Source organism: Equus przewalskii, chromosome 8 (genome assembly GCF_037783145.1).
Source record: "Equus przewalskii isolate Varuska chromosome 8, EquPr2, whole genome shotgun sequence".
NCBI lineage: Eukaryota > Metazoa > Chordata > Mammalia > Perissodactyla > Equidae > Equus > Equus przewalskii.
The window spans coordinates 34,772,695-34,800,632 of NC_091838.1; the positions used below are offsets into that span (position 1 = coordinate 34,772,695).

The window sequence follows — 27,938 nt, forward strand, 5'->3', positions numbered from 1 at the left end:
TGCAGGCTAGCGGCAGATAGGGAGACGTGAGCATGCGCCTGTGCAGCACAAGTAAGTGCCCTCTGCCTTCCTGAGGCATCAGATCATGAGCCTAATACCCGAGTTACAATGCTAAGAGCATTCTAAGAAGCCTTCTGGGGAGCCTGTTAGGAAACTGGCAGAGAGGACGCCCTTCTCACTCCAGAAGGAGTGATGTCAGCCCCACATGTCTAGGTGGTAATAGCAGTGGAAGATGAAAGCCACAAGGCAGCACAAACTGGCCTTCATGGCAACCAAGAAGACAGGCTGAGGCACTCAACAGGGAGCTCTCAAAGATTCTCTGGGGGAAGAGGAGAACTTTGGGACCCAAAAATTCTATTTCAATTCAGATTTAGAATCAAAGACTCAGGGGCTGGCCCGGTGGCACAGCGGTTAAGTTCACACGTTCCGCTTCTCGCCGGGGGTTTGCCGGTTCGGATCCCGGGTGCGGACATGGCACCGCTTGGCGCACCATGCTGTGGTAGGCGTCCCACATATAAAGTAGAGGAAGATGGGCACAATGTTAGCTCAGGGCCAGTCTTCCTCAGCAAAAAGAGGAGGACTGGCAGTAGTTAGCTCAGGGCTAATCTTCCTCAAAAAAAAAAAAAGAATCAAAGACTCAGGTTGGAGGGCATATTTTGAGGGGGCCCATTTCCTACCTCAGGAGTTAAATGCTCCAAAAGTAATGTAAAAACATCGTTGCATTTCTCAAAGAACTTCCTAATTGTCCATGAAGGTTTGTGAGTTCCTTGAGGACCCAAGCTATGCCTATGGTTGGGTGTTCAAACTGGTAACAACAGGCAGCCTGCCAGAGGCAGTCAATAAATGCTAGGGAGAGAATGAAAGAAAGACTCTCTCCTTGGCAGTCAGACAAACACGGGTCTGAATTCTTATTCAGATGGGGGTCCTTTGACCAGAGAGCTTTTTTCCTCATCTGTAAAATAAAGAAACACCCCCAATGCAGGGAAGTTGTAAGGATTAAAGATGATGTGGTGTATGTGAAGCTACTTGCACAAGGCCTGGCACTGAGTAAATACCTAATTACCAATAGCTCTCAGTTCCATCCCAACTGCGGCCGGCAGCCACAGCCCTAGATCAGTAGATTATCTACTTGGGATTATCAGTAAATGACCAGAAATTATTTTTTAGAAGATCAAATAGATGTATGTTGAACTTTGAAAAAGAAAGCACTGCATTTATTTTAGATGGAGTTCAAGAAGCTAAAATATTTTTAAATATATAAACCTTAATTCAGAATTGTAGCAATAATTTAAGACATAAAACATAGAGTAGACATTTTTCAAATTCCATATTTTATAACTTCTCTGAAATATCTAGCATGTGAAAAATTTGTCAAAACCTGGCTCCCAAACATCACCAACACAATCTGTTGATTAGATGAAGCTGAGTTTATTGCTTTCTGTGGCAAGGGAGAACACCACCTCACAAACTTTTGTCAGTGCTTCAAAGAGGAGAAGGTAAGATCTTAACTGACTGAGAATTGGAAATTTGACTTAAAGCACAGCTCAATTAGGATCAAGTAAGGATCCTGATACAATGCCCCCAGGACAGGAGGAAACAGTAAAGTGAGGACTTTGATATGAGGGATTCCTTTGACTCTTAGGGCATAAACTCTGTTGCTACTTTCCATTTAAAGAGTTGATAGGTCTTTCAGGAAATTCCTGTAATGAACAATCAAACCATTTGCCTGGGAATGGGTTTCCTAGAAAAATAAAGACATGCTATAAAAACAGAAAATTGCAAAGTACATTAATTTTCAGAGTAGATGTGGTTTGGGTTCTCAGTAGCTGAGTGTGAAAGTGGACAGTTTCTGTCCTCAGCCCCCTTTCCTGGTCATTCTACAGCCTGAGAGGAAGGATAGATCATTAGTTAATATCTAAATATGTGCTGGATCCAGATCTTCACCACTGTTTGAGGTGTCATAATCACATGTCAACTGTCCACTGATATTTATTCCAACCTCCATATTTCCAGGGGTGCTTCCTTCAACCTCCAGAAATGTCAGGCCTTCCAGTTCTTTTCAGAGGACTTTTTGCTGAATCATTTTACTGAATAGTGGCTGTGCACCAGCATATAAAACACTGGAGATCACACATCTAGACACTGCCACAGACACATCCTCAGAGAAGGATTATGATCACAGCGTGTCTCCACTTCTCGGCCAGGTGCCAAGAGCACCCAGGTTAAAGCAAGAGAATAGACCCCATCCCCACTCTGAAGAGTCCATGGAACCAGGTGTGAGATCAGTCATCAAATTACCTAGTTTTCTGATTTCTTACTTTTGTTTCCTGGATGTTTATAATGTTAAAGATCCTCAAGAAAGGTCTACAGGGTTGTAAGTACAACATTGCTCGCCTGATGCAGCACACATTCCCCCTCAAGAGGCCACTGCTACATCTGAGGCAGCTCTGTTTTGAACCGTTGCCCACCCACTTTGATGAATCTCGGGTGAGGAGTTTGGTGGCCTTACTGTCATTGTCTAACTAACTCCCTGCATACAGGATTCACTTGACTTTCCAGGCCTCTCGTAAAGCATGAAATAAAGATCTAGAGGAGAAAAGAAAGAAATCAGAATTCCCCTAGAGTAGTTAGGGTTTCAGTTATTAAGTGAGGGCCCAGTTTTTCTGCTTCTTGAATTAAACTGTCTACTGATCTCTTTTTCCTAGAGGACAGCCCAATGGGCCAAATGGACCCTGGGTGATGTCAGAGACAATCCTGAAGGCAGATATTAGTTTACCAAGGTAACAAGTCCATGCCCAGCTTGCAATAGGACTGTTATCGCCCAAGTGGACTTGTCTGCTGGCCACAAGACACGCCAATAGTTAGGAGGCAAGGTGGTAGGAGAGAAAGGACTTTATTACAGCTTGCTAGCCAGAGGGAAGATGGCCAACTCACGTCCAAAAGAACCGTCTCACAGAACAAAGACTACAGGCAAGTTATATATGGGGATGGTCTCTAGGTGGGGGGGGGGGGGGGGGTGGTTGGTCTCTGGGTGGGGGTAGACATCTGGTCCCAGTTCCTGATAGTCCTTTGTTTTATTGGATACGCATCAGAGAATGGAGCAACTGCCTTATACTCTGATCTTTCACTTGTCATTGATGATGCCTATCAGCATAGGCTCTCTGCCCAGGGATCATCACATTCCTGAGGAACTCAAAAGAACAAAGTTATCAACTTATACAGCTGGGAGGGGCCACAAAATCTACAGAGCAGGTCTAGCCTAGTTAGCCAGAGGTCATTTAAAGTTATAATATGGTATCTTTTCTACAATACAGCTTCCCTTATGTCAACATTGTGTTGAGCTGGTATCGGGACCAGTAGGCTTTTGTGTGACAGATCCAACACTAGTCAAGGGGGGCCACTCAGTGACCTGTTTTGGGCTAGATACTCCTATAGTATTCTCGAATAATGCCGTGACATTTGGATTCCAGGGGATGAATTTTATATATCAAGATGATTAGATAGGTCTAAAGCAAAAGAGCAGTAATGTTTCATACTTTTCAGATCAGTGAAAGTAAGACAGCCTCCAAATAGATACCACCTCTTCCCTATTCCCCTTAGTTAAAAAGAAAACTTCAGGCTCCAAATGGTGTCCCTTGTGCTAAAGCTCATGATACGAAACCTAGATTTAATGCCTGATCTCATTGCAGTTTCAGCCTCTCCCAGAGATGTCACCTTCATTAACCAGTCAGGAATTTTCTAGTCAAGCACCAATAAGGTAATCTGTCCTGCAGGCCCTCTCCATCCTCCAGAGGATAAAGAGGGAATCTGCATGATAAAACCCATGCCAGTTACCTTTCGCCCAAGAAGAAGATGTCCTGGCCCAAAATAACCCTTTCTTTTCTTTTACTAATAGCTCCCTTGCTCCACCCTTCTTCCTACAAAAACCTTACATCTTGGAGTACCCTTCTACTTGCTAGATGGGACACTGTCTAATTCATGAATTGTCTAATAAAGCCAATTAGAGCTTCAAATTTACTTGGTTGAATTTTGTTTTTTAACACCTTCCAGGTTCTGTTTTGGTTAGAAGATTGGCTCCCACAAAAGGCTTGAAGCATTGTCAGATGGAGGAAGGTACGATGTGATGGGAGTTTTAGAGTTCTGGCTGCCTGGGCCATTGTGGTGTTTGCAATCTAAAACTTCACCAATGGTTGAGCCCAGTTACCCAGGAAACTTAGTGATTTGTTACAAGGAACTGGAACCAAAGGAAGTCAATGCTCCCAGAGAGAAATGTACACAAACTCAACAGGTGAGTTGGTTTCACTCTTTAGGCGATTTGTTGTCAGTGATGAATGGGTATTGGACTCATATCAAGAAGGGGCTAAAGATGGAAAAAGCAATGTTAAAAATAGGGGACTTACAAGTAAATAAAGTCACCTAAAGCCATTAAAGGAAAGAAAATAGCTAGACTAGAGAAGGAATGTGGATGAAAGTGACAACTGTGGTGTGGTTCCTTGAATCTAGGGTGGAAGCTGTTTGTGTCCAAAGACCATATGCTTCGAGAGGGCTCCTAAAACCCTCAGATTGAGGTCTCCAGTGGGGGCAGTCTCCTAAAACCCTCAGATTGAGGTCTCCAGTGGGGGCAGTCCTCCTGTGGTTTGAGGATGTTTGTATCTCTTGAGTTGAAGGATATGAATCCAATAGTCAACTCCTTAAGCGTTTCATGGTTGTGCTAGTTAATAATACCTAATAGAGTTCTTTCAGTTGGGGTTGTGAGCTAATCCTTCATTGAAGACAAAGTCTCTGGCTGTAGCTGAGGCTTCAGGGAAGCATCAAAATCAAAGAAATAGTATTTGTAGACAACAGAGACTTTATGGTCATAGTCAACTTATTACTTGGCCATTTCCAAAGTGAAAGGTCTGATGAGAGTTCCTTACAATAATGCAAATGACAAAGAAATTGGCCGCTTCCATGGTATGCAAAACAAACATAAGAAAGGCAAGCTAACTTCTTAGACAAAATGTCTATAAGAATAATAATTGAGTGTTTTCAAAGCTGATGTACATTAATCTGATTTATAAAAATGGATTTATGTAATGTTGATAGAGGAAAAGATACTGAGATATATAATTATTCAGGGACAGATCATATATATCCTACCAACAATATACCAAGCATTTAATAAAAATATACCCAAAATATATCAAGAATATTGAGTAAACAGATTCTATGAGTCTCGAATATGTCCTAAACATGTGTATTTTAATAGAATTCCCTAGGTAAGTCTGATATGCATCCAAAATTAAAACACAAGCCTAGAAGATGCTAGATTCAAATTAAAGTAAGATTATGACCAAGTAAACATTTTAAATAACAAGCAAAATTATGGTTTATAACGATATTGTTGTTGCCTTACATCAGGACACTGAAGAAAAAAAATACATAATAAATATAAATGTAAATAATGAAGAACAAGGCACTGACCAACATCTAGTGCCATTTCATACAGCATAAAATTTCTGAAATATTTACAAATTTTCCCTATAAATATTTAGCATAAAGAAGACTCAGTATCTCTTCTGATTTGACAACTCTTTCCATAAACGTCATCAATAGTAATACACCAAATAATCCTGATTATTTTAGGCATCTCTCTTTTTAAGGTGAAAGAGCAAGTCTTTTTGATTTTCCAAGGGTCTGAAAAATCCCAAACATAGTTTTAGGTACAAAAGATATCCTGAAAGCTATTTTATTTCATTTTACATTTAGAAATCAATATTAGGAAGGATAAAAAGTTGTCATGAGATCTGAACAGTTAAGATAAGATTGTAAGTGTCTGAGAGTGTTTGGCTACTCTTTTGAAAGTGACAATAAAACACTTAAAACCAAGCATAGAAGATGACACGACTGGCAAGAGCCCTAGCTCTTTCAAAAGTAAGGAAGCTTTGTTATCTTAAATAATTAATGACGTAATTAAACCCAACATAAAACACAAAAAATATTCTGGTAAAATGATATCTTGGCAGATTACACAGAAAAAAATAGCTCTTCATATTTTAGGTGAACAATAAACAGTAAATCCAAGAAACAAACCAATCAAAACTGAGCAAGCTTGGAGCCAGCCCCAATAGCATACTGGTTTAAGTTTGGCACTCTCATCACTTCGGTGGTCCAGGTTCGTTTCTAGCTGCAGAAGCACCCCACCTGTCTGTCAGCTGCTATGCTGTGGTGGGGGCTCACAAAGAACTAGAAGGACTTACAACTACAATCAATATACAACCATCCACTGGGGCTTTGGGGAATAAGAAAAAAAAAAGAGGAAGATTGGCAACAGATGTTAGCTCAGGGGGAATCTTTCACTGCAAAATAATAATAATAATAAATGGAAATAACTAAAAACATTGAGCAAGCTTGGTTTAGATCTTAACACATTTCATAATTTTGGGATCCATTATTTGTACTTATTTATCTCTATATGCCAGAAGAGCTCCCTTAATCTTAGATAACTTCTCCTCGCAAATTCCCTCTGATTGATCAATCATCATTTTACGTATGTTCTCTGTGTTCTTAGCAGGATAGAGCAATTCTTATTTCAATGCCCTTTTTGTTACAGCATCTATGGGCTTGCCAAGAGACTCCCAACTCTGAGGCTGAATGACAGAAGTAGAAGCATCCAGTTGTCTTTATCTGTAAAGCCATAAATTTTTTCAGGATTCTGCTTTGCTTTCATTCTAAGGCGCTTTCAAAATGCTTAGTAAGGTGTTGAAGTTCTGGCCATGGGGTTATTTCCCATTCTAGTTTGTGCTTACATATTAATCCCTAATTTCTGGCTTAACACCATTTATAAAAAGTGAGGAGAAAGCTGGGATCCCATCTGCTTCAAGAAATCCTCCTGGATGCATCTCCTGGTATCAAAGAGTCCATTGCAGAGTTCTCTGACCTCTGTCCTTTCTTTGCTTGCAGGATTGGATTAGAGTCCAATCTATTTTCATAGGGAAGACTTTGGGGATAGTCTCCAAAAGACATCTTCCAGCATTGACAGCTTTTCTAAGCCCCTCTGGTTTCCTATGAAATTGAGGTCTTTTAAATTATCCTTAAACTGTCCCATTCTATTTCTTAGGTTCCCACTAATAATAATTAATTGGCATACACCAGGGAGTTCTGGATTATACATTCCTAAAATTATTCTAAATCCCTCTGCAAATGTCTCCCTATCCTGATGGATTTTCGGAAAGTCTTGGAAATGGCTCTCAGCTCAGAGAAAAACCAAGGCTTGAGATTGAGATCAACAGAAGGGCTCCCTGTTTTGAGGGAAGTTCAGCTTTAAGAGGAAACTGAATCTTAGGGGATCCTGGCTGGTCAGGGAGGAAGGGAATGGGTCAGAGGAAGAGATGGGGCAGAGGGAAGTGGGGTCTAAGGTGGGGAGAGGAACAGTAGGATAAAGGCTATGAGGCTCAACTTGGGATCTAAGGCGGATTCTAGAAAAGACAGTTGTAAGTTTTCCAAATTTTTCTTCTGCCTTAGCCAAGGGATCTTTTAAGGAAGAGATTTTTGAAATGAAAAGACATTTTTTGATGCTTTCTCATACCAATTTAAAAAAATTAGGACTACTGGAAGTTTGAAATTTTGCTCCATTTTTCTCCTATGATGCCTCTCAAATAAACAATCTTGGTCAGATCAAAAACTCCACAAATATCCTTGGTTAATACACGCCATTGAGTAAGATAAGCACACAAATTTGGATTATAATATAAACACGTGATTCATGAAGCAGGAGTCCAGATGGGAAGAGGAGGCACAGACTTAACTTTAGACTGAGTCAAATTCATGAGAGTCTGGGAACATTCCATCCAAAACTGTTGCTTATGTACCTCATGTCTCAGCCTGCCCAACTAGCAGATGGGCCATCCAGCTACAAACCTGGCAAGCCTTGTGGCCCCAAAAGGACGGAATTGTTTACACAAGTGAAATCTCTCAGAACTAGACTCTCTCAGACAAAAGGAGACAAGACTGAGGAAAGTTCTCAAATGGTTTTGATGAGTGACCTAGGGCAAGCTTTGTCCAAATGATGCCAGTCTTAGAAGAGACCTTCAGAACTTCTTGGTCTCCAGAGCTTGCTTGAGGAATAGGCTCATTTCGAGGCTCCTCTTAATGAGGGACAGTACAATGACATGGGCTGACAGAGGCAAAGGGCAGCGTGAGGTAGATTTCCACCAAGGGATAAGCATTTCTCAGATCTGGTCAGCCAGCCAAAGGATATCTAAAGAGCATTCCTTACTCCTAAGAAACAAAATAAACTCAGCATCTGGGAGTTCATTGAAAGAGACAGTTGTTTAACCAATATGAGACCCACTTACCCCAGCATTGTGGTCAGGAAGCCCCCAAGCCTAGAGGGGGACTTCATAGGCCTCAGAGGAGTGGGTTGTTTCCCAGTCGAATATTATGGCCAGAAGTTCCCAGTCTCAGCTGGACCTCAGTGGGACCACCAAAACATCAAAACATTGGGATCCTCAAACATCACCAACATGATCTGTTTATAAGACAAAGCTGAATTTATTGCTTACTGAGGTAAGTAATTTTTACCACACCACAAAGCTATAACAGTGCCTCCGAAGAAGGAAGGGAAGGTCAGAATTGACTGAGAATTGGGAGTTTGACTTAAAGCGGGGCTCGTGTAGGATCAGGTAAAGAGCATGACACAACAGTCCAGGACAGGAGGAAACAGCAAGGTGAGGACTTTGAAATGAGGGATTCCTTTGAATCTTAGGGCATAAACTGTTGATATTTTCCATGGAAAAGATGATGGGTCTTTCAGGAAGTTCCTGTAACAAACAATCAAATCATTTGCCTTGGTAAGAGATTCATGGAAAAATAAAATTATGCTAATAAAAGCAGAAGAACAGACAAAATCACATTAATGTAGACAGTAGGGTATAGTTTCAGTACTCAGTGTCTAGGCAGGGTATAAGGTAAAGGTTCTCAAGTAAGCAACTATCATACACAATATAAGTAAATTATAAATAATAACATAAATAATAAAGATAATAAACATACTACTATTTAATAGGAATTCAAAAATAAACTTCTAGAAAAATTCATGTCAACACTGGGATTGATAAAGTGAAAAAAAATTAATGAACTTTTATTGAGATTAGCTCAGTGCCAGGCAATTTCACAAATTTTCTCATTTATTCCTCACCACAATTGAGTGTCATAAGTATTATTATCTATCATTCCGGCAACTGAGGCTGTTGAGCACCCAAGACGTTAAAAAAGTTGTCCAACATCATGCAGTTAGAAAGTGATGGTGCCTCGGCTTAAACCCAAGCCTGGCACTGCTTCACTTTATCACATCTGCTCCCAAACACCAGGAAACTATGAAGAGAAAGGTCAGCCACACATGTGGAGCAACACTTAACCCAAGGGACAACTCAAGTGAGGAAGCCCCCCAGCATCATCATTTATCACCATATTTTAAGTCCAGGGCTCCCTCTTTTTCCTCTACATCTTCCTTTGCCTTGGACAGAATGCAGATTTGCTGAAGTGTCACGATTTAGGAATCGGTGTCGCAGTTCACAGCGCCTGCTCCTGGGCAGTTGCTCTATGCCAGTTTTGCAAATGCAGGCATAGTCATGAGAAGAAAGTCTCCCTCTTGCCCCTAGAGAGCCATAGGGTCGAATTGACCTGTTTAAACTGCACATTTCTCACACTGTGACTTGCATTTCCAGGCAGTATATATTTTTTTTCCTTTTTCTCCCCAAAGCCCCCCAGTACATAGTTGTATATTCTTAGTTGTGGGTCCTTCTAGCTGTGGCATATGGGACGCCGCCTCAGCGTGACTCGATGAGCGGTACCATGTCCGCACCCAGGATTCGAACCAACGAAACACTGGGCCGCCTGCAGCGGAGAGCATGAACTCAACCACTCGGCCACGGGGCCAGCCCCATCAGGCAGTATATTAGACTACAGCATGAGTGGGAAAAGAAGTTCCTCCTTGAATTTGACCTCACTGGAGCCATCAGAGGATTAAATAAAAAGAGAGTGGTCACAGTCCTGGGTGGTTCCAGTACACCCCAAGGAAAAGCTGAGGAAAAGCCTTCAGTGAGAGCTACATTATTGTCTTCTCTTGAGTTTTCAATACATATCTGAGCCAGGCCCCAATGACGAGAGGATGTACACGTTCTTGGCCAAGAAGGGCTTTCTCCATGCTTATTAGACCCACTGGGAAGATACACCTGAGTAAACTCTACCCTGAGATGTGTGGGGAAACACACGTGGAAGCTGGGAGTGCCCAAGTCATTTTTTCATCAGCTCTTATTGTTCATATACTCAGGATCAGGCTTTTTCAGAAGAGTATAACATCTATGAGCTATGTATTATCCTCATTTTGATGACAAGTGAGGCTCAGAGAAGTTAAATATATTGCCCTTATGTCTCAGACTTCAAGAGTTTTTACAAGGCTTTGGTCACAAATAGGGGAATGTAGCTTCTTCCTTCAGTAAATGGTCACAAACACACCTCTAAGATGCTAATGGCCCTTCCTTATCTCCTGCTCAGAGCCACCAAGTGCCTGCAGCACAAGTGCCTGCCCATGAGGGAGCATGAAGCCCATGAAGGAGAGACAGGCAAGTCCTTATGAGAGAGGAGCTATTTGTGCTAGATCTCCACAGATGACTGAGAATGGACCACAAAGACTGAGAGGACAGGATGGGCTTGTGGGCTGGCCGGCTGCAAACCTTGTGGAAAGGAGCTGAGTCACCAATAATAATAGTAACAATACTTATATTACATAATTTACTAAGCACCACATATCAAGAGCTTTAAATCTGTGACCTCATTTAGTTCTTACTAAATACTTACTAAATAAGTACTTAATTTTTACTGCTCTCTCCTCACCCCAGGAGCCTGCGAGGAAAAGAAGAATCTGGGAACAATGAATGCAGTATGCAGTGAATGGAAGGAAATATCAAATCAGAACCTGCATATCATGTTACACGATTGTCAGTTAAAAATCACCCAGCCCTCCTGTGTCTGTATATCTGTTCACTCCCTGTCTGGCCATCTCACCAGGTAGTGTCAGACTCCCAACGGTCACCCTTGGGGCTGGCTGGCAGAGTGATTTCTTCATGCAGAGAAGTGAGCACCAGGGACATACTAGACAGTCCTCTGGGGTGTGGAAGGAAAGATTAGGACTTTTATTTATATTTATGTTTACTAAAATAAAGAAATAAAACTTTCTTAATATTTAATAAATGGTTGACTATAAGATACATATTATATATATGTATATTACACTTTTGAAGAAAAATTCATATAATAAAAATAGATGACATTTATCGAGGCCTCATAAGGTGCCAGGCACTTTACCTCGGCTAGCTCTTTGCGCACAACAGCCCCATGGATAGGATCACCATGTACCTCACCCATCCACAACAAAGCCCACTGGGGAATGGGAGGGTACAGTTAATAATGGCACTGTAGCAGCAGTTGGAAGTCTGCACCAGCCCAGGGAATGGGCACGTAGGGCGCACTACCCCTGGAAGCAACACCCAAACCCAGAACTGATTAGTCAAGGTTACGTGCACAGGCCAATGGAGCTCCAGTCCTAGGCTCTTAGCCATACTGCTACACTGCATGGAGGAAACCCAAGTAAATCACTGAACTATTTTACTGATAAGGGGCTCAGAAAAATACATAGAGAGGAATAAGATAGATTAGACCATCCTCCCTGTCCCCCAACAAAGCACAACCATGAACCCTGAGAAGGTGCATGAGGCAACCCAAGGAAGACTCTAGAAAGAGATGAGAGGAACGAAGGCGAGACTGGGACCCAGGGCCAGAGAAGCAGCACAGGGCCTGGACTCAGTCCCCATCCAATGGCAAAAGGGTACCAGGTATGTTGCTTCCCAACTTCCACCCAACCGAGTGGTAGGTGGGCTCCCCTTCCAGGTGGAACAGTAGTCCTATGACAACACCAGGGGAGCCACCGGCAGCAGTCCCTTGGAGTCTCCCCCAGAAATCAGTGGCCAGTGGGCTCTCCTTCCTATCAGGACTTAGATGCCCCTTTCCTGCCAAGACACACCTGGGCAGGGGTGGAACGAGAGAAGGGACCTGCGACAGCAAGGGCTGGTTGGGAACATTCTATCACAAAGAACCTGGGACTCTCCTGCCAGACCAGACACACCTGGGCAGCCCAGGGCATAGGTGCAGGGATTCCACCATGCTTCTCTCCCACTGAGAGACACCTGGCAGACCCTTCTGCTCCTTAGGTCACACCAGCAGGGATCATTTGTGCTAAATCTAAACAGGGTGACTGCTAAGATATAAGAATTTAAATAGGGTCCAGCGACTCCTGACATAATAGACAAAACATCCAGGATACAACTGAAATTCATCTGTCATACCAAGAACTAGGAAAATCACAATTTGAATGAAAAAAAAGACAATAAATTGATGCCAACAATGATATTAATTTGTTGTTGGAATTATCTGACAAGGATTTTAAAGTAGTAGTGCTAAAACTGCTTCAATAATCAATTACAAATTCTCTTGAAACAAATGAAAAAATAAATCTCAGAAAAGAAATTAAAGTTATAATAAAGAACCAAATGAAAATTACAAATATGAGAAACAGAATAACAGAAATGAAAATTGGCTTGATGGGCTCAATAGTAGAGCAGAGATGAAGAGGATAGAATCAGAGAACTTTAGGACAAAACAATAGAATTCATTCAATATGAACAACAGAGAGAAAATAGATTTTAAAAAAATGAACAGAGCCTCAGAGACCTGTGAAACAAAAAATCCTACATTCACATCTTTGGAGTCCCAAAAAGAAAAGAGATGGCAGGGAAGAGTGGCTGAAAGTGTATTTAAAGAAATAATAACTGAAAACTTCACAAACCTGTCAAAAAATACAAATCTAGAGATCCCAAAAGCTGAAAAAACCCTCAAATTATATATATGTATGTATATATACATAATTTGTTGTTGTTGTTGTTGTTGTTGTTGTTTGTCGTTGTTGAGGAAGATTGGCCCTGAGCTAACATCTGTTGCCAGTCTTCCGCTTTTTGCTTGAGGAAGATTGTTGCTGAATCTTCCACCATTTTGTATGTGGGATGCCACCACAGCATGGCTTGATGAGCAGTATGTAGGTCTGCACCCAGGATCTGAACCCTTGAACTTCAGGCCACCAAAGCGGAGGGTGCAAACTTAACCACTACACCACCAGGCCAGACCTCAAATCATATTTTGTAAGCGCTGAAAGAAAAGAACTGTCAGCCATGAATTCTATATCCAGCAAAAACTATCCTTCAGGAATGGAGGGGGAATAAAAACTTTGTCAAAGGAAGAAAAACTAAATAATTTGTTATTAGCAGGCCTACCCTTAAAGATTGGTGAAAAAAAATTACTTTAATGGAAAGGAAATGATAGAAGAAAGAGTAGAAGAAGGAAGAATAAAGAAAGGAATAATTAATATCAGAACAAATCAGTGAAATTGAAAATAGGGAAACAATAGAGGAAATCAATAAAACACAAACTTGTTCTATGAAAAAACTAATGAAATTGACAATTCTAGAGCAAGAAAGACAAAAATAGAGTGAAGACACAAATCAAAAACAAAAGATATTACTACAGATCCTGTGGTCATTAAAAAGCTAATAAGAGATACTATAAACAAATTTATCTTTATGAATTCTACAATATAGAAGAAATGGGCCAATTCCTTGAAAACCACAAACCACCAAACTCATCTAAGACAAAATAGGCAATCTGAATAGTCCTATAACCGTTAAAGGCATTGAATTCACAATTAAAAAGCTGCCAAAAAAAGCAATCTCCAGGACAAATGGTTTCACCAGATGGGAGAATTTCACAAAATAGTTAAAGAAAAATTAAAAGACAATCTTACACAATCTCTTCCATATAATGAAAAGGGAGGGAACACTTCCTAACTCATTTTATGATGCCTGTATTATCCTGAAACCAAAACCAGATAGACAGCACAAAAAAGAAAAGAAAGAAAGAAAACTATAGATCACATATCTAATGAACTTAGATGCAAAAATCCTCAAGAAAATGTCAGCAAATTAAATCCAATAATGTATAAAAAGAATGATACAAAGTGACCAAGCAGGATTATCCCAAGTATTCAACGTTAGTTCGATATTTGAAAATCAGTCAATATATACCATCATATCAACAAGTAAAATAAGAAAAATTATATTAATTGATACAGAGAAAGTATTTGACAAAATACCATACCCACCCATGATAAAAACAGAGGAAATAGAGGGAATACTTCAACTTGATAAGGAGCATCTAGCATCTACAAAAAAACCTACAATTAACATCATACTTAATGGTGAAAGACTGAATGCTTTCTCCCTAAGATCAAGACCAAGGCAAGGCTCTACCACACTCATTCAACATAGTACCATAAGTTCTAGCCACTGCAATAGCAAGAAAAAAAAAGACACATACTAGAAAGGAGGAGATAAAACTGTCTGTATTTGTAAATGACATGATTGTCTATGTAGAAATCCCAAAGAATTTACAAAAAAATTCCTAGGATAAAAATGTGAGTTCATCAAGGTCACAGAATACAAGATCAGCCAACAAAAATAAATTATGCTTCTACATACTAACAGTGAACATTTAATAAATAAAAACAAATTACCATTTACAATCAGTCCAAAGAAAATAAAATATTTAGATATACATTTTACTAAATATAGGAATTGTATGCTGAAAATGATAAAATGCTAATGAAAGAAATAAAAGAAGACATAAATAAATGGAGAGACATATCATGTTCATGGATTGGAAAATTCAACATAGCAAAGATGTCAAGTCTCCTCAAACCATAGGTTTAATTCAATTCCTATCCAAATCTAACAAGGTATTTGTAGATAGACAAGTTTATTCTAAAATTTTTATAGAAAGGCGCAAACAAAGGTAAAATAATATCAAAAAAGAAGTATAAAGTGAAAGGAAGCACTCTATCTGGTATCAAGTCTTATAGTATAGCTACTGTAAACAAGTCACTGTGGTATCGGCAGAGGGACAAACACATAGATCAATGCAGCAGAACAGAGAACGCAGAAATAGGACCACATAAATATTCTCAAGTGATTTTTGACAAAAGTGCAAAAGTAATTCAACAAAGGAAAGCTGGCCTTCTCAAGAAATGGTACTGATGAAACTAGACATCTGTGGGGGGATGAACCTCAATCTAAACTTCTTATGCAAAAATCAATTCAAACCGGGTCATAGACTTAGATGTAAAATGAACAAGTATAAAACTTTTAGAAAAAGACATAGGGGGGCCAGCCTGGTGGCACAGCAGTTAAGTTCTCATGTTCTGCTTTAGCAGCCTGGGATTCACCAGTTCAGATCCCGAGTGTGGACCTACACATCACTTGTCAAGCCATGCTGTGGCAGGCGTCCCACATATAAAGTAGAGGAAGATGGGCACGGATGTTAGCTCAGGGCTAGTCTTCCTCAGTAAAAGAAGGAGGATTGGCCGTAGTTAGCTCAGGGCTAATCTTCCTCAAAAAAAAAAAAAGTGAAAAGACATAGGAAAAAATCTTCAGGATCTAAGGTTAGGCAAATAGTTCTTAGACTTGACATCAAAAGCACATCCATAAAAGAGAAAAATTGATAAACTGGACCTCATCAAAATTAAAACTTTTGCTCTGTGAAAGTCCATGTGAAGAGGATGAAAAAATAAGCTACAGACTGGGAGAAAATATTGGCAAAGCATGCATCTGATAAGGACTAGTATCTGGAATATATAAAGAACTCTCAATCCTAAAAAGTAAAACAATAATAGTAATTCAATTAGAAAATGAGCAAAAAACAAAAAGACATTTACTGAAGAGGATATACACATAGCAAATAAGCACATGAAAAGATAGTCAACATCATTAGCCATTAGGGAAGTAAAAATTTAAACCACAGAGATCACTATGTGCTTATCAGAATGGCTAAAATTAAAAAAAGGGACAACAACAAACGTTGGTGAGGATGTGGAAAACCTGGGTCATTCAAGCATTGCTGGTGGAAATATAAAATGGTACAGCCACTCGTAAGGACAATTTGGTAGTTTCTTATGAAATTGGACATTTGAAGTATCATGTAACACAGCAATCGTATTTTTGGACATTTATCCTAGAGAAATGAAAACTTATGTTCACACAAAAACCTGTACACAAATATTATAGCAGTTTTATTTGTAATAAAACTAGAATCAAACCCTAGAATCAGTCCAGATGTCCTTCAGCAGGTGAGTGGATAAAAAACTGTGGTCCAGCCATCCAATGGAATATTATTCAGCAATAAAAAGAAACAAACTATTGATACAAGCAACAACCTGGATGAATCTCTAGGGAATTGTGCAGAGTGAAAAAAGCAATCCCAAAAGGTTCATGCTGTGTAATTCTAATTATATATAACATTTTGATACGGCCAAACTCTAGAAATAGAGGACAGGTTACCGGTTGGCAAGGATTGGGACAGGAGGGAGAGGGAGAGAGAGTATAGTTATAAATGAGGGAAGCGAGGGAAGTGGTATGGTTATAAATGAGCAACAGGAGGGATCCTTGTGGTGATGGAACTGTTTCAATGTCTTGACTGTGGTGTGTACATAGGAACCACACATGTAATAAAACTGTATAGAACAAATAAACATACACACAGATGAGTGCAGGTGAAACTGAATAAGGTAGGAGAATGGAGTCAATATCAACATCCTAGCTGAGATAGTGCACCATAGTTTTGCAAAATGCTACTGGAGGAAACTGGGTAAAGAGGACATGGGATTTCTCACATTTTTTCCTACAACTACATGTGAATCTACAAGTATTTCAATTAAAGAAAAAAAAAAAAACTGTGGCTATGACTGGGTCATTGCTCTGAGCTGGGTTCCTGTTTGGCCTAGAGACATGTTCCCTACCCCCTACCCCTGCGCACACGAGGTTCCTGTTGGCCCAGATGCCAAACAGGGGAGTGTGATCAGCCTGGCACCTTGGCCTCAGTGAGAACCTACTGCCACATCCGCTCTTGCTGATTCACATAGAGGAGGTTATGCTTAGAGTGAACATATTGTCAAGACTTTAAAAATCAGGATACATAGTCTAATACAGGGTTTGACAATGGAAAGTGTTTGAGATGCTAGAAAATGCAAGGTATATGTTTGGAATGGATTTTAAAGAAATCTCTTTAAGGACAAGAGATCAAATGTCTTCATAGTCCTTGCGTCTATAACAGATGAAAAGTAAAAAGACAAACGCACAAAATCAATAGTGGAATATAAAGCTTTCCTCTACAAATATTTATCTGGTAACTCCCATGTGATAGGCACTGATCCAGGCCTGCATACAAATTATCTAATTTAACTTCTAGTTACCTGGAGAAACAGATGTGGTTATCCCCATATCAGAGATGATTAAACTGAGGTTCAGAGCAGTGAAGTAACTGAGTAACCATGCTTGTCTCTCATGCAGCAAATTAAGAATTCTCTGTTTGGAAACTGTTGCCTGTTCCCATGGTACTTATATAAAAATCTAATAATGTGAAAAGATAGAATTGTTTTGACCTGAAGACTCCTGCTTTCCCTACCAGTTCTCTGTGAGCTAGGACATTATAGTGATCATAGAAAGTCACTGAAGATCATAGAATGCTATTTCTTAGCATTTCAACATGTAAAGAGAGCATGGGGTGGGGGTAGGGGGCTAATCCCATACTTACCTTTAGAAGTACAGGGGATTGTTCTAAACAAACTTCATTTTAACTATGGTTTGCAAAGCTGGTAACTTGCCAACTTGCTGAACTGGACCTTGGTTCTTTCCATAAATCTTGGCCCAGCTTCTGGCAAATTCATCAAAATACAGTCGGGGGAGGAAAAAGAATGTCCTATTAACCTATACAACATACAGTGACATATTCAAAGTTCTTTTAACATATAAGTGCTCCTCATATCCAACCACTGTTTGGGTCAGATGGCTTCAAACATTTTGACAAACCTCCACATGAAGCTACACTACTGAAATCTTACACTGACAGCCCCAAGCTTCTCCCAAGCCTGCTAATACCCTGCATATTGGCCAAATTCTGTCCTCAGATAGGCACACGTGGCTCCTTCTGATTTCCTGTTAAAGACTTTTACAAAATTAGTCCCTATCTGAGGGTTAGGGAGGCTCTGCCAGTATCTGAGGATGACTCCAGCCAGTTGAAATTTTGTAAATGCTACAGTTCAAATGGCTTGTGACTGAACTGGAAACACATTTACATTTCATTTTAATTATTGGTGATGACAACACAAGCTCTGCCATCATTTTATATTTTCCCTCTCCACCAACTATTTCAAAATGACTTCGTCACAGTTTATAGTTGGCTGATTTCTCCTCAATGAATGTTCAAAACCTCAAATCCTTAAGATCTCATTCCCTGAGAGAAAGGGAGAGATGTGAACCAGGACAGTTAAGTGGGGAAAGATAGCCCCAGCCAGACACACTAGAGCAGACAACTGTATAAGAAGAATAGTTCCCATACCTTGAAAAACGGGAAAGGAAGCACATCCCACCGTGAAGAATAGGAAACCTGTCCTTTTAGCCCCCAAGCGCTGAGTCTTTCTGGGAATCCAGGAAGGAAATACATCTTGGCTGGCACTCAGTGACAAAAAGCAGTATGCTTCTCTGAGAAACAGCGTAGCCGACATCCCTCTGGGAAAATCAGAGTCTCAACGCTTTGCAGGCCCATGGGGGCCAGGGGCACTGGGCTCTGGGGGTCGGTTGGAACTTTCAACCTACAGCACACAAACTCACACATGCCTTTGGCACCATTAACAGAAACAGCATCTTGTTTCCAATTTGGCTGTAGATAATGAAATTAGCCCCCAAATTACTATAAAGTGGAACAAGTAAACACAAAAGCAGGAGCTAAGTTTTCAGGCGTTTCTCCTCCCCGCACACAGACCAGTAAAGTCTATGGCTTTTAGCTGTTTAAATTCAAAGCAACGCTTCTGTTTTTCTAAGTCGATATTTTGACCCCCAGCAGATAAAGAACACTAAACGACACATTCAGCTGAGTTGCTGTGTTCTTGCAGGGCCGCTCTGTTTACATCAGGAAATCCAGCCCGGCGGGCGGCGGGGGCGGCTCGGGCGCCGGCCTCCCTCCCTCGCTCGCCGCCGTGCTCCGCTGGCTCGGCCGCTGGCCCCTGGCGCTCGCGCTGACTCCATCCAGATGTGCCGCGGCTCCAGAGTGGCTGCCGCGCGCAGTAAACGGGCATCGGAGGCTCGTCAACCCGGGCCAGAGCATTGCGGTCTCGCGCCGCCCCCTGGCACTGGGAGACGCGCGGGAGCAGGCCGGGCGGCGCTCCCTGGGCGCGGGGGCGAGCGTAATGACCGACCCGGGAAATGTTCCTGATGCGTTTGTACGTTTCCTTGTAAATGTTTTACACTTTAAAAGAAAGGGGAATGCTGTATATCATTTGGAAATCTTGGCTGTCTATAGGTCCCCGTGGATATTACTGGGTTAGTACGACTTGTAACCAGAGCAAGAGAAACATTAAAAAGTTGGGAAACACTGCCAATTAGTCATTACAGGGAGATTGTAAAAACAAGAGAAAGAGAAAGAGGAGGGAACACAAGGAATAAAAGAAGAAAATGCCCCAGGAAAAAAAATTAAAGAAAGTAGATGTGCTTTTGTGGTGTTCCCGGAATAGAATGGGCAAGCAAGACAGCTGGCAGCCTTCTAATCAGGAGCTACCTGCAAACCAGTAAATTCCTAGTGCAGCCCTGGAAGGACTGCGATTGCCCAAACTGTACCTCTTTGCTGTCCCTGTGAAACTCGAGCTGGGTCAGTGGGCAAGCGCTGTGCTTTGGAGCAGGACTCAATAGTGCAAAATCCAAGTTAGGCATTTATTTCTAATCGCCTGCCGCCGACACGGTCGTTGCTAGCTGAGTTATAATTAAAAAAAGATAGGAACCATATCGTTAATAATCACAGGTCTCTACCAGCCATCAGCTTCAAGCAGACTGTAGCCATGCTTGCTGAAAACTGTTTCTAATTTTATGGTAATTCTGATTGAAATCCTTTTTTTGCCCCTGCTCTTTGCCGGCTTCAAATATCCAAGAACATGTAATATCACAAGCTGAAACGGATCTAGGTGAGTTTCCTAGGCCTTCTTCAAGAACTTTATCAACCTTGTCCAGGACTTACACTAAGTGAGGAGAGACGGTGGGCCCCCACGTTAAGGTTGCAGACAAACATGCAGGACCAACGGTGCTTTCTCCGGGGAAGAGTTGCGATTGTTCATCACTGGTGTTGGGAGGAGAGGGCCCTGGAGAGGAAACTGGGGCCCATTCCCCCGGGACTGGGGGGCAAATACTGCTGGCAGGAGAACTGCTTATCTCAGCAACATGAGGAGCCGGCATCCAGCCAGGCTTCTTCAGCCCACAAGATTTTAGTCCCTGCCTCCTCTGAGTCATGAGGACAGCCACATGTGCCTCAGATCCAATCCCTGGCAAGGGTACAACTTTGCTAATCAGCTGGGGTCCTTCTTGGTGTCTGGCCACAAGTCAGCAGATGCGCAGCTCAGCTTTACCAGTGCAAAATATCTTGCATAGGATCTGTTTCAAAAACAATTATATGAGCAAATTATCTTGGCTTCTAGCAACAGATTTTTAAAATCTAGTAGCAAGATCTCAAAAAATGATTAAACCACAAATGTTATTTTAAAATAACATTAAACCAGACAAGAGATGAAGAATTCTTATAGACTCATCAAGAACATACTCTGCTCCCTGAGTTCAAAACATCCTCATGTGTGTGCATTTGGGGGTTCCCGGCAACTGTGCCTCAAGTTAAAGGGAGTGACTTTCTTATATCAGGGCCTTCTTTGGAGATAGAAACTAAAAGAGTAAACATTCTTTATCTGGAGGGACTTTTGCCTTCATAACACATGGAAGGGTTATAGTCAAAGACTAATTGGAAAATCCATGTGCACTGGGGTCCTCGATCTACCGGCTCACCTGGCCCACTGGGCTGATTTCACTAACGGCAGGACCTACAACAGATTGATGGTGTCTCCTCAGAACTTAGGACTCACAAATAATAACAGGTTTTTGCTGGCAAGCCTGTTCCAGCTACGATTACTTCTCTGTTGCTTTTCTATGAAGCTTGCCACATGCCAACCCCCTCAACCCCCATTTCTGTCTCTGCCTGATGCCCCCTCCCTGACAGGCTCATCTCACTCCTTTAATGCTTCCATTTCCCACCTCCTGCCTGATTGTGGGTGAATCCTATGGCTGATATCTTGGCCTTCTGCTATTCTCTTTATGTATTATATTCTTCAACAATTATCTTACACTGACAGTTTTTACTAGTGACTTTGAAACTTAAAGCTCCAATCTTGACATTTTTGTCAGGTTCTAGATACGTTCTTCCAGCTGCAACTAGACATTTTCATTTGATCTTCACATCATCATTCGAAATTCAGCACCTCGACAAGCAAATGCATTATCTTCCTTCCCAGATTGGACTAACTTAGCCCTCCTGACTCTCCAATTGCTACCAAAGATAATATCACTCTCCCCATAACACAGGCCCATAACCTCAGAGCTTCTTTTTAACTCATTCCTCTTTCTCATCATTCCTATTCTAGTTTCTATAACAGACCTCTGGGTGTCAGGCCCTGTCCCATGTCTGGAGATACAAAGGTGAACAAGACAGCCAGCAGCTTTCCATTCATGGCCACTCAGCACATGACTACCATGTCGATCATACTAGCATCATGCTGTGGCATAATTTCCCTGCTCAAAGCCTTGCAGTCCTTCACCTTTGCTTTATATGAAAAAGCTCATGTTCATTAACCTTGAAAATCTCCATGGCCAGAGCCCACCTGCTCTTCCACTGTGACCATCAGTCCCCTCAGGAGCCTCCTCTGGGAGAAAACTCTTGTCCTCCTGTCTCCTGCCTGCTGAGGCATCTCTACTGCCAGCCTTCTGGAGATCTTGTCCTGGAGAACCCCCATGTCCCCAGTGAGACCTTATCCACAGCCCACTCTGTTGAGCACTGGCTTGTCTCCAGCACTACTTAATTCCCCAGGTTTCAAGCCCTGCTTCCAGCTTCTGTTGGCTATCTCCGCTAGATGTCTCATAGGCACTTCAAATTCAAAAGCACTAAAACCAGTCTTCCCATCTTTGCCCTCAAAGTCTCTCCATCCTTTTGTATTCCCCATTATTTTTGGTAATGGTATATTTATCTCTTCTTATTCATAATAAAAAACTTGGAAACCCCTCCAGATTATTCTCCATCTTCCACTCTGAAGTCCAATCAGTCAAGTTCCACCTCTTCTACATCTCAGGGCACCAAGGGCAGGACCACATCAGCAAGTATGTGTTTCTAGGCCAGTCACCTCTATCACCTTGACCAGCATGCCCTTCCAAGCCACCTTCATTCTTTTCCACTCCACCTTGTTCACTGAGGGCTCCTGCCAGTGCGGGTTGAGGGGCAAAGCAGACGTTCACCTTTCACTTCCCCACAACTGGCTCCAGCCCTGCCATTCCTGGCTGCTTTTCCTGAACCTTCCAACAGCTCTGTAAATAGTCTCTTCATTACACTCTCTTCACACTGCCCAGTTTGAGAATGCTTTCTGCCAGGGAACTGACATACTGACTGATATACAGAACTCTGTCTATCATAAAGCTTTATGTCCTCAGTCCCTAGTACAACTCCTAACACATAGCAAGTGACTGGTAACAGTTTGTCAGATGCCTAAGTGAATGACTGAGTGAATACTTGCTGTTTGAAATGTATGTCATTAGTGTAACTTTCATAACAATTAGATTGCGAAGTGTTTAGGGGCATCTCACAGAGCATCTCATGCGTGCCTTACACATAATACTGCCCAATAACTATTTACTCAATAAAGCTGAGTTCTTGAAAGGTTGAGTCTAGTCTCTTTAGCTGGAAGAAGCTGGAAAACAGGCACGAGGTAGAGGAAGGAGAAGGAGGAGGAGGGAGGGGTGAGGAGGAGATGGAGAAGAAGAAGAATTCATTCCAATTAAACAATGTCATAATCATTTTATTGTGTTATTTTTGTATTTTTAAGCACTCCTCTGGTCTCTTCCATGTCAGTGTTTCTGACCTGTCTCCGGTTTGTCATACCACAGCATCTTCAAATTGAGAATTGAATGGGAGTGACCAGGAGGCTCTCTCACTACAAGGATTTATCCTCATTTATTTGTTAATTCTCTTCTCAACAAGACTTTCCTGGCACATTCTTTCAGTCAATCATCAGTCAGTTGCTGAGCCTAGAGGCAATTCCCAAGAAGTTATATCTTCTCTGGAGAAGCTCACATTCTGAAATGTGACATTGGGAAGAGAATGTGGACATAAACAAACAATTTAACATAAAATGTAAGCATTGTAATAAGAGTTAACACACTCCCACAGTAGCACAGAAAAAAATGTACGAAATTCTCTACAAACCGAGGAGGATCTCATACAGCTGGTGACATCTGAGCAGTGAGTTGCCCCTGGCAGTTCAGGGAGAGGGAATGCATGGTTGGCACTCCTAGGAATTCAGCTCATCAGATGTCTAGACTGAGACAAAATCATTAAGTAGATCTGACTCCTAAGCCACTTCTCTATTTATTCATTAATTGGATCACTAAGATTCTACTCCCTGTGTCTGATAGTTTGAACTAACACACTTACACTTTGGTATCATTCAGGAATTATATCAGGAGAAGGTGGGTTTTGGTGTTCTCTAGCTAGAAAATACTCATCACAGGGACTCAGATGTGATCCTCGTTCTCCAGCAATCCTGAGAAGGTGGGTATGGTTCCTGCCTACAGAGGGCAGTGTGGATATCGAGCTGGGTCGGAGAGACAGTGCTGCATGCCCACATGACATTCCCAGCGCCATAGCACAGAACGGTAAAGGAGCATGCCTTGGGTCCCTGCCTTTCCATCTCCTTGAGGTTCAACCATCCCCTTCCTTTAGTGAAACTGCCTAAGGCTCATAGTGCAACCTCTTCCCTTAATGAGACTTCAAGTATATTGCTTCCTTAAGTCACCCCTGAAGATGATGCTGGTTTAACTAAAATCCAGTTCCACCACACAGTGATGAAAGGAGTGAGATTTCCAGTCTGCTGACAGGCCAGGGAACATTAATGTCACATCATAGGGACTGCACAACAGTAAGGGCCACCACAGAGGGGCCTTCCCTTGTGAATTAGAGCCGTCTCAATTCAGTCAGCTTTAAAACAATAAACAGGGTACTAATTAATTCCTGCTCTACCCACCCCCTCCCCCTGCCCTAGACAACATTGGTGTCTATACAATTAGAAGGAGATATTCTCTTTTTAATATGAAAATAAATTAGTGATAGAAGTATAGAGAAATAATAGCACAAATGACATGCCTTAGGCACAGGGCTGTTAAAAAAAGAAAAGTCTGTAAATGAAAATGAGGCTTAGAAAAGCACAACCCTGAAGTCTTGGCTCACAAAGCAAGAAAATAAAAGACTGGTGGATGGGGGAGTTTCCTGAAGCCATGAGTAAAACTGGCAGAGAGCATCCCATACAGCCCTTTTTTGGTTTCAATCATATGACATTACAATATATGAATTTTGCTGTGATTAGATTTGAATGACTTTGTAGATTCAAAACAAAACTCATTTGAAACAAGTTCCACAAAGTAGCTCTATCTTCCCAGCAGTAGTTAAGTGTGTTTCCTAACTGCCCTTTTCTGTTCTGGATGGCAAAGGGGACAGGAAGGCCCGCCTGGACTAACACAACCGAGTCCAAATCACACACACACAGACACAGACACACAGAAAGATACACACACAGAAGTGCATGTACGCGGAGACACACTCACACACACACATATATACACATATGTGTGCACATAGACACACACACCCCGAGACACAGCGGCAGTGTCTAGAAGAGTCACTGGGACGCTGGGCTGCACTTCGGCTCTGCTCTGGAAGATCTGCCCTCCTTCTTCTTCCTTCTTCTTACTCCTGTTGTCTTAATTCCACCCGGGAGGGTAAGGCGGAAGACTTAGATCAGCCGTGCAAACATGCTCTGGGTGTCATAGAAACCAGGGCAGAAGAAATGAGAACCACACAGCAGTCCTGGTATGACAGTGAATATACTCTACCCATTGCAAACAATTCCTCTTGTTTTGTGGAATTTATTTTCTAAAGGGATGGGGGTGATATGTGTAATGACCAGATATATTTACAGAGAACATGTTATTTTAAACAGGGAGAAATAAAGCCCAACATGCCTATGGATGTACAAGATAACTGCAAAACAACTAAATTAACCATGTTTTTCAAAAGGCCAGATGTGCCACAGTGTGAATAACTATGCAGCCAACATAGCCATCTTAATTATTTAGTATGTGTATTAATATGCAAATGATCCTATCAGTGAAGGCCATCGTCCTTCCGTACTCCATGTCCACCCAGACTGGGCACGAAAATCCCCTGTTTCTGATCACCCTGGAAAAACCAAGGACTCAAGCATATAACACAGTGGTTCTCAATCGTGGATGATTTTGTCACCCAGGGGAGGTTTAGCAACATCTGGAGACATTTTTGGTTATCATGACTAGGGGCTTGGGAGTATTACTGGCATCTAGTGGGCGGAGATCAGGAGTGCTGCTAAACATCCTACGGTGCACAGGACAGTCCCCTCTCCCCAGCACACATTGATCTGGTCCAAAATGCAGATTGTGCTGACGGTGAGAAATCCTGATTTAACACATAAGCCTGCCTCCTTTCCCTCTCAAGGGAGCATCTCCATACCACTCTCGTACCATGTTCCCTGACAAGGTTTAGCTACTAAGACAAGAGCCAGCATGGAATCCGCAACTTCTTGGATAAAATTGTGTTGGCTAACCAGAACTACAGTCAGTGTGCACTGTGCAAGGCAGGAGTGATGGCCCAAGCGCCTTGCAAAGAAAAGGTGAAATAAAAATCACTATTACCCTCAGACCACTGTCACCTTCTGCCAAGTGGTTAGTGAGAATTACAGGCATATGATTTCAAGAAAAATATTTTATCTTGGTGAGTTTTATAAAGAAAAAAAAAGGAAAGCATTTTACCCATTATGCAGTAGCACTATTCATTTGTGGTCTGTATTTGGTTTCTTTGAGTAAGATGCAAAGACTTCAGAATTGATGTCAGAATAAATGACAGCTATTGAAAACGGCAGCCATCAGGGTTTGCTCATATACTTCAAGCCTTCCCCTGGCCTTAAGCTGCCTGCGTAAAAAGCCTGGGTAAAAAGAAGAGGTCCTACACAAAAGAGGGGAAAAGTCCATCCTCAGCAGAGGATAGCAGGCTTTCTGCAGTTTCTTCCTCTGTTACAGATTTTATTGTGAATTTTGGACAAGTATAGTATTTAAAAGAGAAAATGGTAGTCTACCTGCCTAACTGTGTGATTCTGAGTAAGTCATTTCACTTCCTGAACCTCAATTTACTCACCTGTCGGACAGGCTTTAATACTGATACAACAGTTGACAGTGACTAAGTGTTTGCTGTGTGCTGAGCATTGTCTAGGCGGCTTTCAGATGACAATCTAATTTCAATCTCACTACAGCCCCATGATGACCAGGCATGTCACAGTGGAGAAAACTAAACCCAGAGGTGTGAAAGAGCTACCTAGGTCACAGAGATGGAGGGAGCCAAGACTTCAACCAAGCTGTCTGTCTCTTAAACATGATATTCCATTACTAAGTAGATTCCTGGGAGGAGGAAGTGAGACGATGCTTCTATTATCCTTCAGAGTAGTTTTCAATGAATGGCAGTTATACTATAGTTAAATCAATAAGTTTACTTTTCTGTTTTCCCTCTCTGTAAATGTTTCTGAAAGAGTCAGCTAAGAGGGAAGCTGGGACCTCTTTTCCCATCCTAGGAGAACATGGCAATGTCCCACTGAAATCCCCTGTGGAATCAGGATGCCATGCTCCGTGAAAATGCACGTTAGGACTAGAGTTTATGAAATCCTAACAAGGAGAAGCCATTAAAGTTCAGTCTTTTTTGTAGAGGAATCCCTCAAACAGTCTCATTCCAACTGAAAAAGTCATGAGAGTTCTTCAACATGGCTTTTAAATGAGTTTGAGGAGACCTAAATTTTGCCATTTTCAGATGAAGAGTTCTTCTGAAGAAATAGTCCTGGAGTTGCATCTTATTTAATTTTAAACCTTACAACCTATGTTCTGAGTAGTGGAAGAAGGATTCTAACAGGAGTTTAGAGATATAAGGTCCAAACTCACCTTCCCACTAAGTTGACCCTGGAAGTAAGACTCCTCATCTGGAAAACATGGACACCTCATGGGTTGTTGTGACAGCTGAATCAAAGACGAGGAAGTGCTTTGAGTAAAAATTCAAAAAACAAAATATGAATAACTCTCATATGGGTGGCATCCAGAGTTCCAAAGTTCTATCCCGTCCAACATCTCATTTGATTGTATAATTACCCAATGTATTAGTCACAGAAGGTATTGCTTTTCCCAGTTCACGAATATGGAAATAAAGCCCCCTCCATAGATAACTACCCATGATGACACAATTAGGAGACTACCCCATAAATTAAACTATCTGTATGAAGTCAGTGTCATCAATGTAGTCCAAGACAATATATGACTTCTCTCTGACATCTCCTCCAATATCATTTGCTCTTAGTTACCAATGCCTTAAGCATAATAATATACACTTTTGATGCTCTCAACACCTGCAGATGAATCTTATGAAATCTGCAGCTACAGTATTAGGTAATATAGTAGAAGTAGATGTCCAAAACATCTTGTTCTCTATGTAATATTTTTCTTTGTATTCTCACACAAAAGCAGTTAAAAATAAGAGCAGCTGGTGAGTGCCAGACACACATAGCCTTGTTTTCAGAACTAAAATTTGCTGATCTCTTAGTAAGA

General features: G+C 41.5%; 2 long non-coding RNA genes across 10 annotated transcripts in view; both read right to left on the minus strand.

The window, feature by feature from the left end:
* The window catches only part of LOC103558112 (uncharacterized), a 41,990-nt gene extending 22,690 nt beyond the window's left edge, over positions 1–19,300 (minus strand). For 3 of the 5 annotated variants that reach the window (XR_011543082.1, XR_011543083.1, XR_011543081.1), the window contains exons 1-2: positions 18,535–19,268; positions 17,731–17,850 (exon numbers count right to left, since the gene is read on the minus strand). This is a non-coding gene — a long non-coding RNA (uncharacterized lncRNA). Of the gene's footprint in view, positions 1–17,730; positions 17,851–18,534 lie in introns of all 5 variants that reach the window. The other 2 variants (XR_011543084.1, XR_011543085.1) reach the window with 2 other exon arrangements.
* Positions 19,301–23,060: 3,760 nt separating this feature from the next.
* The window catches only part of LOC103558111 (uncharacterized), a 167,707-nt gene continuing 162,829 nt past the window's right edge, over positions 23,061–27,938 (minus strand). For 2 of the 5 annotated variants that reach the window (XR_011543089.1, XR_011543090.1), the window contains 2 exons: positions 27,282–27,378; positions 24,327–25,081 (listed from right to left, as the gene is read on the minus strand). This is a non-coding gene — a long non-coding RNA (uncharacterized lncRNA). Of the gene's footprint in view, positions 23,347–23,475; positions 25,082–27,281; positions 27,379–27,938 lie in introns of those variants that run through there. The other 3 variants (XR_011543087.1, XR_011543088.1, XR_011543092.1) reach the window with 3 other exon arrangements.